Source organism: Muntiacus reevesi, chromosome 1, assembly GCF_963930625.1.
Source record: "Muntiacus reevesi chromosome 1, mMunRee1.1, whole genome shotgun sequence".
Classification (NCBI taxonomy): Eukaryota; Metazoa; Chordata; class Mammalia; order Artiodactyla; family Cervidae; genus Muntiacus; species Muntiacus reevesi.
The window spans coordinates 5,227,502-5,242,298 of NC_089249.1; the positions used below are offsets into that span (position 1 = coordinate 5,227,502).

At 42.2% G+C, this 14,797-nt stretch overlaps 2 pseudogenes; both read right to left on the reverse strand.

Moving 5' to 3' along the window:
• Positions 1-375: 375 nt before the first annotated feature.
• LOC136161016 (olfactory receptor 10P1-like) lies at positions 376-7,088 on the reverse strand (annotated as a pseudogene).
• Positions 7,089-11,423: 4,335 nt separating this feature from the next.
• On the reverse strand, positions 11,424-12,355 carry LOC136161068 (olfactory receptor 6C4-like; annotated as a pseudogene).
• Positions 12,356-14,797: the final 2,442 nt, after the last annotated feature.

A 14,797-nucleotide genomic window follows, 5' to 3' on the forward strand; every position in this document is an offset into this window, starting at 1 on the left:
ACCCTTTCTGCCAGGAAGACTAATCTTTTTGAGATGTTGCATGGGTCTTTTCAGATGATGCAGTGGTAAAGAACCTGTCTGCCAATTCAGGAGGCACAAGAGACATGAATTTGATCTCTAGGTTGGGAAGATTTCCTGGAGGAGGAAATGGCAACCCACTATAGTATTCTTGACTGGGAAATTCCATGGATAGATGAGCCTGGTGAGCTACAGTCCATGGGGCTGTAAAGAGTCGGACATGGCTGAGTGACTGAGTGTGATTGCACACAGGCACACCCACACACTCACGGTTTCTGGTCAGCTGGGTTTTAAACTAGCATCTGGGGGCTAGGAGGAGCAGCAGTGAGTGAGTGAGCAGACAACCCCTGAGTCTTTTCAGGATGAGGGGATCTGCCTCTTCACCACATGCCACAGGGCTTTTGTTTCCTCCTTGTTCCGAAGGGTGTAGATGATAGGGTTCAACATGGGTGTGATGACCGTGTAGAACAGGCTGAGAATGTGGTCCATGGTGACAGAGGAGCCTGCCCGGCACCAGATGTAGGTGATGCTGGCAATTCCAAAGAAAAGGAAGACCATGAGCAGGTGGGAAGAACAACTGGAGAAGATCTTTCAGCATCTCAGGGTGGAGGCCATTGCCAGGATGGCACTCAGGATGTGGACATAAGAGGTGACGATCAGAGAGAAGGGGACCATGATGAAGACCATGGTGACCATCAATAGAGACCTCACTTCTGTGCTTCTCAGCACTTGCCAATCTCAGTACTGGCAGAATGTTGCAGAGGAAGTGAGGGATGACTGGGCGGCTGGGGAAAGGCAGGGTGAAGATGAGGGAGGAATGGGTGGTGGCTGTGATGATGCCCCTGAGCCAGGAGATGCCCACCATGGCCATGCAGGCCCACCAGCTCATGAGGGTGGAGTATTGCAGGGGCTGGCAGATGGCAGCGTAGCGGTCACAGGCCATGGCTGTGAGCAGGCAGCACTCTGAGATGCCCAGGACAATGAAGACATACATCCGGGCTGCACAGCCCCAGAAGGAGATGGCATGGTGGTGCGGGAAGGCCAGGTCAGCTAGTGTCCTGGGCACGACGTAGGAGGTGTAGAATACCTCCACCAGGGAGAGGGGATGCAGGAAGAAGTGCACGGAAGAGTGCAGGGTGGGGCTGGCCTGTGTGAGGAGGGTGATCAGACAGTTACCCAGCAAAGCCACCAGGTAGACCAGCAACACCCCCCAGAACAAGGGCCCTTGTGGGGCCCTGAGGTCGGAGAATCCCAGAAGGAGGAATTCAGGCAGAGTCTGATTTTCTTTAGCCAAAAGTTCAGGAGGGAGCTTATGGCACAAAAAAACAAAGAGATGTTAATATAGAAACAATTGACCTTTATGTGATTTAGTAAAGCACTTTTCATACAGTCCCTCTTGAATCAACTGAGAGAGTTAGGGTCTGCACTTTATGGATGATCCGTTGGCCATTACAGGAAGCATAAGAGACTCGGGTTCAGTCCCGAGCTTGGGAAGATTCCCTGGAGGAGGGCAGAGCAACCCGGCTCAGCATTCTTGTCTGGAGAATCCCAAGGACAGAGGAGTCTGGCAAGCTATGGTCCACAGGGTCGCAAAAAGTCAGACATGATTGAAGAGATTTAGCATGCACATGGGCCTCAGAGGGGTCAAATAATTTTTCGGAGGCTATATGGAGGGAGTGACTGGCTTGGACTTGAATCTAGGTCTCCTGACTCCAGACTCCATGTGTTTCCCACATTTCCCTGTGCTCTGGGTCCTGGGTGCGGGGCCTGACCCCAGGTGTGCACTTGGTCTTTCTTCAGACTAGGGTTGGATCGGTTGCTATGTCCTAGTTCTCTTTGTATTACCTGGACTGAAACACCAGCCTGAAAGGAACTATGCAGCCCCCCAACAGTGGGCTCAGTCAGGGACTGTCCCAAACCTATGTCTAGTGATCACCATGGTGGGCTGTGGATTTAGAGTGTCAGGCAATGATGTGACTGTGTGTGTGATAATATTGCCCCATTGTATCCTACTTTGGGATTCTGTAGGCTTCCCTGGTGCCTCAGCAGTAGAGTCAATTTGCAGTGTAGGAGACATAGGTTCAATCCCTGGGGTGGGAAGATCTGCTGGAGAAGGAAATGGCAACCCACTCCAGTAGTTTTGCTTGAGAAACCCCCATGGACAGAGGAGCCTGGTGGGCTACAATCCATAGGGTCAGAAGAGTCACACATTACTTAGCAACTAAACCACCACCACCACCACCCACCACCTTGGGATACTGTAGAATCTTTTTCATAGATTGTCAACTTCTGGCATTTGCTTTGTGAGGGGAGTGGGGCAGCCACAGGCCATGTTGCATGTTGTATTTTACTCTTCTCTTAGCTGGGCCCTGTGATCTTCCATCCCAGCTGTCTGTACTCTGTTCTCCAGGCCTCCATGCATTTGCACAGACAGTGCCCCCTGCAGGAAATATTTCTATGCGTTCTATTAAAATCCCATTGATCCTTCAAGCTCAGCTCAAGTTCTCCCTGCCTGGGGCAGCTTCTCTGCTCCTCCTGACCAGAAATAATTACCCATGGAATTTCAGGATTAAAAATGACCTTAATACGTGCATATGTATAGCTGAGTCCCTTTGTTGTCCTCCTGAAACTATCACAACATTGTTAATTGACTGTACTCCAATATAAAATAAAAAGTTTTAAAAAAAAGTGACCTTAAGGTTCATATTAGGGCTTCCTTCATAGCTCAGTTGGTAAAGAATCCACCTGTAATGCGGGAGACATGGGTTTGATCCCTGGGTTGGAAAGATCCCCTGGAGAAAGGAAAGGCTACCCACTCCAAATTCTGTCTTGGAGAATTCCATGGATTATATAGTCCATGGGGTTGCAAAGAGTTGGACACGGCTGAGTGACTTTCACTTTCAAGGGTCATATTTCAGCATGACAGTGCTCAGATGTTATCTTCAACATCTTAGAAGGATGCTGTGTAGTGTCTCTGAGCATCTGTAGTCATGGGGAACTCACCATATATTTAGATAGCCCCTTTTAGCACTGGCCTCCTCTGCCAGTGCTAGGACAAGTCTTCATTCATTGGTCTTGGCTAAATTCTCATATCTTGTAGAATGTCAAAGCCCTTTTGTACCAGACAGCCTTCAAATATTTGAAGAAAGAACCTTTGCAAATGCTTTCATGAGACATTACTTGTATGTCAGTTTCAGCACTTTCTAGAGAAGGGTCTCCACTGTAAGGTCCTACAGGGTAAGTTGGGGAGTTCGTAGGGGGCTGTCTGTTTTCACAATTGCTAATGTTTTCACATGAGCTGGGGAACCAGTGCTGGGTCCCCACCAGGCACTATGCTAAAATACTTAATATTCATGAAACCCTTGGATATTCACAATCACACTATGACTTGGCAACCTTTATTTTCTCTGTTTTACAGATGAGCACATGAAAGCTCAGACAGTATCTTTCTCAAAGTCACACATATAGTAACAGAGAGAGTTTGGGCTCAAATCCAAGAGTGTGGAGTTCTGTCTAACTCCAGCTCCTGTGCTCTGGATCACTAAGTTATCAACTGTCTTAGAGGTTAATTTAATCACCAGAACAATGAGCATGGTGTGCTGCACACACAAAGTGTTTGGCTAAAGATTTATTAAATGAACGAATGCACTAATAAAGACAGGGGTACTGCATTACATGCCAGTCAGGATGGTTGCTATCCAAAAGTCTACAAGCAATAAATGCTGGAGAGGGTGTGGAGAAAAGGGAACCCTCTTACACTGTTGGTGGGAAAGCAAACTAGTACAGCCACTATGGAGAACAGTGTGGAGATTCCTTAAAAAACTGGAAATAGAACTGCCATATGACCTAGCAATCCCACTTCTGGGCATACAGACCAAGGAAACCAGATCTGAAAGAGACACGTGCACCCCAATGTTCATCGTAGCACTGTTTATAATAGCCAGGACATGGAAGCAACCTAGATGCCCATCAGCAGATGAATGGATAAGGAAGCTGTGGTACATATACACAATGGAATATTACTCCGCCGTTGAAAAGAATACATTTGAATCAGTTCTAATGAGATGGATGAAACTGGAGCCCATTATACAGAGTGAAGTAAGCTAGAAAGATAAAGACCTATACAGTATACTAACACATATATATGGAATTTAAAAAGATGATAACAATAACCTAATATGCAAAACAGAAAAAGAGATACAGATGTACAGAACAGACTTTGGGATTCTGTGGGAGAAGGCAAGTGTGGGATGTTCTGAGAGAATAGCATTGAAACAAGTATACTATCAAGGGTGAAACAGATCACCAGCCCAGGTTGGATGCATGAGACAAGTGCTCAGGGCTGGTGCACTGGGAAGACCCAGAGGGATGGGGTGGGGAGGGAGGCGGGAGGGGGGATCGGGATGGAGAACACATGTAAATCCATGGCTGATTCATGTCAGTGTATGGAAAAAACCACTACAATATTGTAAAGTAATTAGCTTCCAACTAATTAAAAATGGGTATATATATATATATATATATATATATATATATATATATATATATATATATAACTGAAACATATTTTCACCTGACTCTCTAGTGAGTATGTGAGTATGAATGGGTATGTGCACAAAAGAATTTCCTCGAGATTACAGAAGTGGAATAATCAGTTAGCTTTGTTTCCTTGCCCTAGATCTTCAACCACAAATAAAAATCATTCTTAGTTTTGATTAAAAATAAATAAATAAATAAAGACAGGGGTACTGATGAACAAAAAGGTTAAGGGGTTTGCAAAAAGTTATGCAGCTAGTTGAACAAAGGCAGGAACTGGCCCCAAGTCTTTGAGAAGTCAGGGTTCCAAGGGTTCCAAAGATTTGCAGAGCTTGTGTTACCCCTATTTGCCCCACTCGTGAAGATTAGCTAGTCATCTTCATCTTTAAGCAGGAGACTCTCTAAGTTCTGCCCATTGTTCAGACCCTTAACCTTCCCCCACCCTCATTTTGTCCACTCACCATATTTTTGACTTTACGTCAATTAGTCTGTAGTTGACACTTAGAGACTGCTGCATGCTGTGCAATATCTCAGTTGATTTTATAATAACTCTAGTGATAGTTGTTATTCTGTCACCACAGATAAGGAACCAGAAGTCGAAGAACTTAAATTACTTCTTCAAGACCACACCATAACAGAGTGGATGGTGGAACCAGAACTGTAACTTGGGACCTGAGGCTCCAACCACCATACTTACTGTATCTCCAGCGAGTTCAACAGCCTTACTGTATGCTTTTGGGAGATGAACTCCGTCTAGTCAGTTTGGACAGGAGTATCTGAGTATCTGATGTCTTAGAGGCATCTCAAACTTACCATGTCCCAAGTAGAACTCTTGTTCCTCTCCCAGGTTTCCCTGTCAACAGTAAGGGACCTGTTACCACTCAGTCGCCCACATAAAAAATATGACTGCCTATTTTAATATGTTTATTTTATAACACTGCATATTCAATTTCTCAGCAAAGCTTGTTAATCCTGCATCCAAAATTTAATCCCAAGCAACCACCTCTTATCATCTTTGCTGCTAAATTTACAGTCTAGCTGATTGTCCCTCTCCCTCACCAGAGTCATTCTTGTCCCATCTCTTGTCTCCACCAAGCCAATGTGATTTTCTCCAAGTATAAGTCAGATGGTATCATTTTTTTTCTTTAAATCTTCTAATAGGTCAATACCTTCTCATTTTAGGTAAACTGTAGACTCCTTCACTTGATTTATAGGACCCTAATAATTTAGTCCCTGTGTTTAAGCATGTCTTTTTAGTCTTTTTTTTTTTCTTTTTGCCAAGCCATGTTGCTTGAAGAATCTTAGTTCCTCCATCGGGGATTGAACCTGGGCACTCCAGTAGTGAAAGTGATGAGTCCTAATCATTAGATCACCAGGGAATTCCCAGCTTGTCTTTTTATTCTGATGTTTTGACATGTGGGTAGACCGCTCCTCTCAGAGTCAGCTAATTCCTAGGGATAAGAAATTGCTTACTTGTAAGCATACCTTTCATATGAAAACCAAGCAACCTAGAGTCTATACCCACAGCTATCAGCTTTACTGAGCTATGATATCCAGCTTGGTACCAGACAACTAGAAACAGCCCCTAAACTCAGAGCAAATAGAAGTTATTTAAGCTAGCTAATACTAAACTTGTCTACTTTGCCTATTTTGCCTACACTGCCTTACCCATTCCTTCCCATGAAAACCATAACAAAGGCTCCTGCTCATGTTATCCCCTAGTTCCCTCTGCCTGCTGATTGACCCTGGTGCTACTTAATGTGGCTCTGCATGGTCTGGCATGCTCCACCATCTTGGCGACTGTGAATAACAATCTATCTTTTCAATAGCAATTAACTTCTGATCTGTTGCCCTCATTTGTTTTTTGGCCCAGCATGTGATCTGTCCTGGAGACTGTTTCATGTGCATTTGGAAAAAAGTGTGTATTCTGCTGCTTTTGGATGGAATACATCTATGTAATCTATCATGTCACTTGAGGCTAGTGTCAGACCACTGATGGGGGTACTGAGGTCCAGAAGGTCCTGGAGTAGTGCTATGTCACTGATGGGTGGATCTGGGCCCTGGGATCTCTGACTATAGGGCCCTGCGGGTCCTAGAGCTGGTGTGTGTCCACTGATTTTCCTGAAAAAGTTGGCTGTGGAGCCTGGGATGTCCCAAAGCTTGTGTTGGCCCACTGGTGGGTGTGATTGGATACTGGGGCTTCTGGCTGAGGGTCCAAGGCGTCTCAGAGCTGCCCTTGTCATGTTGATGGTTGGGGCCAGAGCCCAAGGTGTCTGGGGACAGGCACCAGCCTGCTGGTGGGTGGACTGTGTCCTGCCACAGCAGGTTGCAGGCTTGTGCTGGTCCTGGGGCTGGTGTCTGTCCCCTGATGGATACAGCAAGGGCCTAGGGAGTCTTGGTCTGGTGTTGTCTCTCTGGTCGGTGGAGCTGGGTCTTGGTGGTCCTGGAGTTGGTGTGTCAGTCTGCTGGACAATGGGGTTGGGACTCTGGGTCTTGGAGCTGGTACCTGACCTCAGGTGAGCAAAGCTGGTCATGGAGCTAGAGCTGGCTGGCTAGTGGGTTGGGCCAGGGAACAGGTAGTCCAAGGGTTATTGCCTTTTTACTAGCTGGGCACTGCAGTCTCTGGCTGCAAGGCCCTGGGGTTTCTGATGGGAATGCCTGCATGCTGGTGTGTGGTGCCAAGTCCTGTATTCTCTCAAGTATTCAAGGCCATGCCCCAGGGCAGTTGTGGCTTCAGAGGATCTTATAGAGCCTGCCCACTGCTGATTGGGCAAGCTCCTGGTGCTGATAAGCTAGAGGGAGGATTTCCAATTGGTGCTGGGCAGCATCAGCATTCATATCATAGAATAGGCTCCCAAATATGGCTGATACAGTGTCTCTATCCCCAAGGTGAGCTCCAGCTGCCTCCTGACTCTGGGATACTTTCCAAGGTGAGTAGGTGAGCCTAACCCAAGCTCCGTTCAATTCACTGATTCTGCCTTGATTCCCTGAGCATGCAAAATTTTGTGTGTGCCTTTTAAGAGCTGAATCTCTATTTCTCACAACCCTTATATCTTTAGTTTCAGAAGGTATTTTCTACTAGATTCTGATCTTTTTCATCAATAATTACACTGTAAATAGTTGTAATTTTAGTGTGTCCATGAGAGAAGGTGAGCTCACAGTCTTCCTACTGTACCATCTTAGCCAAGCACTCTCACAGTTTGGTCTTAATTTTAGAAAGATATTTTTAGTAGGCATACAACTGTGAGTTAATAATTTCTCATCTCTGTATTTTAAAGCCAGCATCCCACTGTCTTCTGTCTGGCATAATTTCATTTGAAAAGTCTCAGATTCTCATCTTTTAGTAGTTTTTTTTTTTTTTTTAATTCTAAATGATTTCAACATAGTCTCATTTTTGTTTTAGCAGTTTGACTTTGATGCATCTAAGTGTGTGTGTGTGTGTGTGTGAGGGGCGGGGGAGAGGGAAAGAGAGGGAGGGGAAGAGGGAGGGGGAGAGGGAGAGAGAGAAAAACTGACTGACATATCCTGACATTTTGCTGTGAGTTCTCCAGTTTTGTTGGGTTTGTTGTTTGCTTCTTTACAACTGGAAAGTTATCTGACATTATTCCCAGGTGGTTCAGTGGTAAAGAATCTGTCTGCCAATGCAGGAGACACAGGAGACTGGGGTCTGACCCCTGGGTCAGGAAGATCACTTGGAGGATGAAATGGCAACCCACTTCAGTATTCCCTGATGGCTCAGCTGGTAAAGAATCTGCCTGCAATGTGGGAGACCTGGGTTCAATTCCTGGGTTGGGAAGATACCCTTGAGAAGGGAATGGCTACCCACTCCAGTATTCTGGCCTGGAGAATTCAACAGATTGCATAGTCCATGGGGTTGCAAAGAGTTGGATATGACTGAGCAACTTTCACTTCACTTCACTTCAGTATTCATGCCTGAAAAACCCCATGGACAGAGGAGCCTGGTGGGCTACAGTCCATAGGGATCTCAAAGAGTCAGACATGCCTGAAAGACTTAGCATTTGACCTCAAATATTTATTTCCCTCATTCTGTTCTGTTATTCTGGACTGTTATTGCACATATTTTTGAATGTTTGATAATGTCTCATTGCTTTAAAATAATCTTTTTTTCTCACATAGTTTCCTTTTTGCACTCAATTTGAATAATTCCTGTTGACGATTCTTCAGTTTTACTGATTTTTTTTCCCCTAAACTCTGTCCACTAGGCTAATGAGCTCATTGCAGAAATTCTTGATTGCTGTTATTGTGTTTTCTAGTTCTAGCATTCTATTATATTCTCAAAACTCTTTCTCTCTTTCTGTTAAATTTTAACAACTAGCCCTGCATGTTTGTTAAAAAAAATAGATATTTTAACATTGGCATCATAATTATTTTATGGTCTGTGTATGATAATTCCAAGATGTGTGTCACTTCTGGGTCTGAGTCAAAGTTTTATGTTGTTATTAATAGGTTGTTTCTTCTTGCTTTTTTGTGTGTCTTGTTCTTTCTGAATTCATGTTTATTATTAAGTACAGACAAATAGTAGAGGTTGAGGTAAACAGTATTTGCACACAACAATGGGCATTATTTTGGTGTGCAAGGCTGATAATTGATAGATCAAGTCCACTGAGTTAGAAATTGCCCGAGGTTAGTTTTAATTGGTGTTATCAATAATTTCAGTACACCAAAATCTTCAAAATCTTTCAATTGTGGGCTGCTATTACCTTGCATATAGTGTGGCGGTTTGTTGTTCAATTTTCACTGATGTTAATCTGGAAAAATATCCTGGTGGAGGGGACGACAGTGGCAGATGTGATGTTGCAGGCATTAGAAAAATACAGTGGAAAAAAAATGCCTACAAAGACAGTAGACTTGATTGTTGCTAAGTTGTATTGACGCCCTGAAGAGGGTAATAAGAATCTAAGGGCTGTTAGCGAGCAGTTAATGGCAAAGTGTGGCAGCTAGAGGGCTCACCTCTGTGTTGGTTAGTTAGAGACCTCATTTCCTGTAGTGAGAGGACAGACATGGGTGAGTGGTTTGTTTATCTGCTTGTTAGCTGCAGAGAGTTTCAGAGACCTTCAAATGCTTAGTTCTGGCAAGTCCTTTATGAAGCTCAGGACCCTGATGGAGGAAACATAGATACTGAAAATGTGGAAAAGACATATCTGGGCAGATGCTTCTGAGGATTTTAACTTTTCAGCTTGCTATGAGTACTTTGGATTTGCAGAGGTGGCCACAATTCCCTGCCAAGGGCTAGCTGGAAGATGTTTAGGAGGCCTCCTATTTACAAGATATCAAATGTTCTCCTTAAGAGCCGTCCCCAACTCCTCTCCTAGATGTCAGACTGATAAGTAGGATTAAAGCCAGAATAATCCAGCTGAGGAAATGCTGGACTTGGTAAAAGAGGAAAGAACCTATATACTAAGTAATGAAAAGAATTGGCTTGCTTGCATTGGCGGAAGTCAGAGAAGTGTTCCTGGAACTAGGATTTGATCAGGGTCCCAGAATCTAAGACTGGCTTGACTGAGCAAGAATTTATTGACTTGGGAACACATTTTCAGGATGTGGGATTTAACATCCTCCAAGGGACCCCACTTCAACACTGGGATAGCTCTCAGTGCCTGAAAAAGTGATGTCTAACACTCAGTGATGTGGAAATACCTGAGTTGTCTGGAAGATGCTGAAGGAAGGAGTAAAAAGCCTGAGGGAGGTGGCAGTAATGAAAAAGATACATGACATATTAACTTAATTCCTATTAGTTGGTTTGTTCCACTGTAAGGCCCAGAGCACAGATAATTCACAAGGTCGTGGGAAATGCACTGCTGAGAGGGGCAACAGCATCACTAAAAAGTGCAGTGACGGCTCTCCTTTACTGGGGATGCTGGTGGGACAGATAGTCATGGAGCTAGCTTGTTAATATTCATGGGAAAGATGTGGCTTGAAGAGGTAGAGGACAGTTAACTCTTAGAAGCAATGACCACATGATTGGCAAGGTCAGAAAGGCAGCCAAGGGGCTCCAAATGCAGGAAGTTGTAGAGAGTTAATAGATTTTAGCATCCCAAGGCCTCCCTAAGAAGCATCTGGAACATGCCCTACCTCCTCAGGTTCATCTAGAAATGCATCCTGTAAAAGTCAGGTGGACTTTGCCAGACTCCAGCTACAATGGATTCAGATCATTGCCAACATAACCTAAGATATCTTTTCAAGTTAATTTACCTTTAAATGGAATCCAAATGATTCCTTGGTAATGGTTTTCATTTTGATCTCGGTGATCAGAAATGTCCTTATGAACAGACATGAGATTCCATCAGTACTTTACAGTAGGAAACATTTTCTGTAGGAGATGCCAGAAAGAGGCAGGCTTTTTTTCTTTTTTTTTTTGGAATTGTTGGAGGGAGAAGAAAATTGCTTAAAACCTGAGAACATTTTATGAAGAAGATTTTTGTTTGTGTGTGGCATCATGAATAATCTCTTCTGGGAAGTATCTAGGAATTTCTGACAAAATATATTTACAACTTTTTGATAGTGATTGATAAGACTAAGACCCCTTCATGGAAGGTAGGTATAGTCATTCACCTGATCACTAGATTTATGACAAGTAAGAAATTTTTAATCAGACACTTCTGTTTTGCATGTACTCTAAAGATATTATTTTCCTTCTTTATTAAAAGATATTTATAGGAAATAAGATATCTGAACTGGCCTTCTTTGAATACCTTTCTCTTGCTGATAGATGTAGAACTAAATTTTGATGTGTGTTTTCAGTCAATTTATCTGAGAAACAGTTTTAAGAAAAGGCATTATCACAAGGTCAAATTATCAATTGGCAAAATTTTATGAATCATTCAACATTTCCAGTGATTTTTAGGCCACTAAAATGAATAAAGATGTGCTATTTTTCTGGCCACATTATTGAAGACTTCTTTTACTTGTTTATTCCTTAGAGTGTAAATGAATGGATTCAATAAAGGGGAATTAAAGTATTGAGCACAGTGACTCCCTTATTGAAGGCAACTCCATCTTTTGCTGAAGGTTTTATGTACATGAAGATGCAGCTGCCATGAGTGAGGGTGATGGCAATCATGTGGGAAGAACATGTGGAAAAGGCTTTCTTCCTTTGCTGAGCAGAAGGGATCCTTAGAATGGTCCGGATGATGTTTGTGTAGGAGAGAATCACCAGCACCAGGGTGACCACCAACATCACAGCCACTAAAATGAAGTCAACAAGCTAAAGGAGTCTTGTGTCTGAGCAAGAAATTTCTATGAGGGGTCCATAGTCACAAAAATAATGATTCAGGATATTGGAGGCACAGAAATCCAGTTGACTGGTCATGATGACTGGGGATAGGATGATGAGAAATCCAGCCAGCCAAGAGCAGAAGACTAGCTGGATGCAGATTCTGTTGTTCATGATGGTCATGTAATGAAAGGGTTTGCATATGGCCACACAGCAGTCATAGGACATGGCAGCCAGAAGGTAAAACTCTGTGGACACAAAGAATATCACAAAGAAATACTGAGTGAAGCAGCCAGCAAAGCTGATGGTCTTGTTCCCAGCTGGGATACTGAATAGTAACCTAGGAGTGAAAGTGGATATAAAGAAAATTTCTAGGAAGAAGTTCCAGAGGAAGAAATACATGTGGGTCTGGAGGTGGGAGTCCAGTAGTGTGAGGATGATGGTCGTCAGGTTTCCTAAGATGCTGAATATGTAGGTGAGGAGGAGATGTATGAAGACGATACTTTGAAGCTCTAGGATGTCTGTTAGACCCAACAGAATGAATTCTGTCAAAGTTCGGTTTTTCATTGCTAATGATTCTGCCTGTGAACCTGAGAAGAAGGGAAATGAGGTATGAAAAGGGCAGCAAAGCTCAGGCATATTGAGGGGAGGATATGGGTTCCCCTTGAAATTTATTCATGGAAAATTCCTCTATCTAAGTTAACAGAATGTCTGTTGGTCTCAACTGGCCCTTCACAAAATATGTTTACCCAGATTCCCATGTAGGCAGCTTTCTTTTTGAAGCCTTTTTCATGAAGCAATGAAATAGTCATCTGGCACTCCAAAATGCATCTTTTGCATATAAAGATTTACCCCTTTATCCACTCTTTGCTTTTCCCCCACTCTGTCTATGAAACCCTTCTCCAAGATCTTGTAGGGATGCTTCATCTTTCGTTCATGTTGATGCTTTGATGATTTGCTTCATTGCTGTCTTCTTCAACATATCGGACACCTCCAGATCCATTTGCTCTGCAGGAGTGAATAGCTCTTTTTATATTCTGGCTTTTGTGCCTGGCGACAGGTTTGGAGAAAGCTTTGAAATACTGAATTCTTTTTTGTATGAGACTTTTTCTCCTGGTTTAAACTGACAGAAGAGATTATAGGTAACCAATAATTCTAGGAAAGCTTTCTTTAACTGCTTAAATATTCAGGGAGTAATGTTTACTGGACCAGAAGCCTTTCTTATGTTCTTTTAGTTTTCAGGACATAGATGTTACTGCTACAGAAAAGTAGGAAAGAGTCAGTCTGGTCCCTTACAGACTAATATGGATTCCTCCCAGATAAAAACCTGCTAGGGCCAAGAATCATTTTAGGCATTTATCTTTGTTATAATCTTCTGGTATCACAGGAACTAAGGATCTTCAAGGGTGCTTATCCAGAACAAGTTCATAGTGGAAGTCCCTGTTGCCCTTGGCCCACTGTAATCACTGGACTCTAATGTCAAGGCAATGTCACCCTCTGAATGGGAGGCTCAAGCTTCTGTTCACTTTTTGCTCCTTGGAGAATTTTTCTACATTATCATTGAGAAATTTACATTTGTATTTCACAGAAATATAATCACAAGTCTGAATATATAATTGTTTGGAGAAGTTCATTACATTATTGTAATATAGAAGAATTGTAAAAGGTAAAAATTCCTCCAATAAGTGAATAAGTAAATTGTGACATTTTGTATTTGGAATAAAATGGAAAAGTTATCTGTATTGACTGTATTGTATGTTTACAATATATTGCTAGTGAAGTAAACACAATCACAAGTATATATATTGTGAATGTTATCTGTGTAAGAAACTGGGAATTTAAATATATATTTCCAAATGTCTGGAAGAATTTTAAATGGTCAATGATAGTTATTTCTGAAGTGCCACTGATCACAAAATGAAAGTCTTTCTTTTTTCCTTTATCCCCATATTCATAATCTAAAAATTAAAAAATGAACCTGAATAAGATTTTTAATGGTAAAAAACAGTAGTAGAAATCACATTCAGTTGGATTTCATAATCTGTCACCATAAACTGATAAAACTGATGAACTGAGGGCATAGTCACTTTTTGACACTCAGAAAAGATGTTGAGGGATTTTACCTCTGGATGCTGCTACGAAGAGTCAAAATTGAGAAGTCAGATGTGGATAAGAAAGTAGGATAATGGGATGGGGAATTCGTGTAACTCTATGGCTGATTCATCAATGTATGACAAAACCCCCTGAAAAATAAAAAAAAAAAAAATAATTAAAAAAAAAAAAAAGAAAGTAGGATAAAATGTAACATATATCCCACTTTTCTAGTACTACACCATGCCCTGATTGCTCACAAAACATACAGGTCTCTTGGGCAGGAGTTTGAAAAGAAAGAGTTTCTAGCTCCCTTTGCCTTTAATCAATCACTTATTACTACCTTTTCTATAAGTTGATCCCATTTAGGATTGGATCTACAATCTCTGAAGTTGATACTTTATTTAAACTATTTGAAGAATAGAGGAATGTCTTGCTTCTCACAGTCTCTTTTTTTTCCTCCATTTGATCTGGACTTCTATACAATTTTTAATCAGTTTGAGTGATACACATTTTATTGAGTTTACTCAGCAGAGACATTGGGGAATAAATTTTTCTCTGGGGGCCCAGGTCAAGAAAACTTCAATTAGCCTTAATAAGTAATGCTTGGAATTAACTTTTGACAGGTAACTAGGAAGATGTTTCAAAGAGACCCACAAGGACGCTGTTACAAGGGCTTTAGTTACAGGAAAAAAGTCTTGTGGGAACTAAAGCAATAATAATGATCATAATAATAAAAATGCAACATTAGTTTATCAAGCATTTTACCTGAGCTGGGCAGAGTTTTATTAACTTCCATTCTTTTATAATTTTATGCTCACTACATTTGAGGCATTTGTTATTTTTAGGCTCTTCGCCCACCTAGTTAGTAGGCGTGTCACCTTCAGAAGTTTCTCTAGCCTTTCTGTGCCTCAGTTG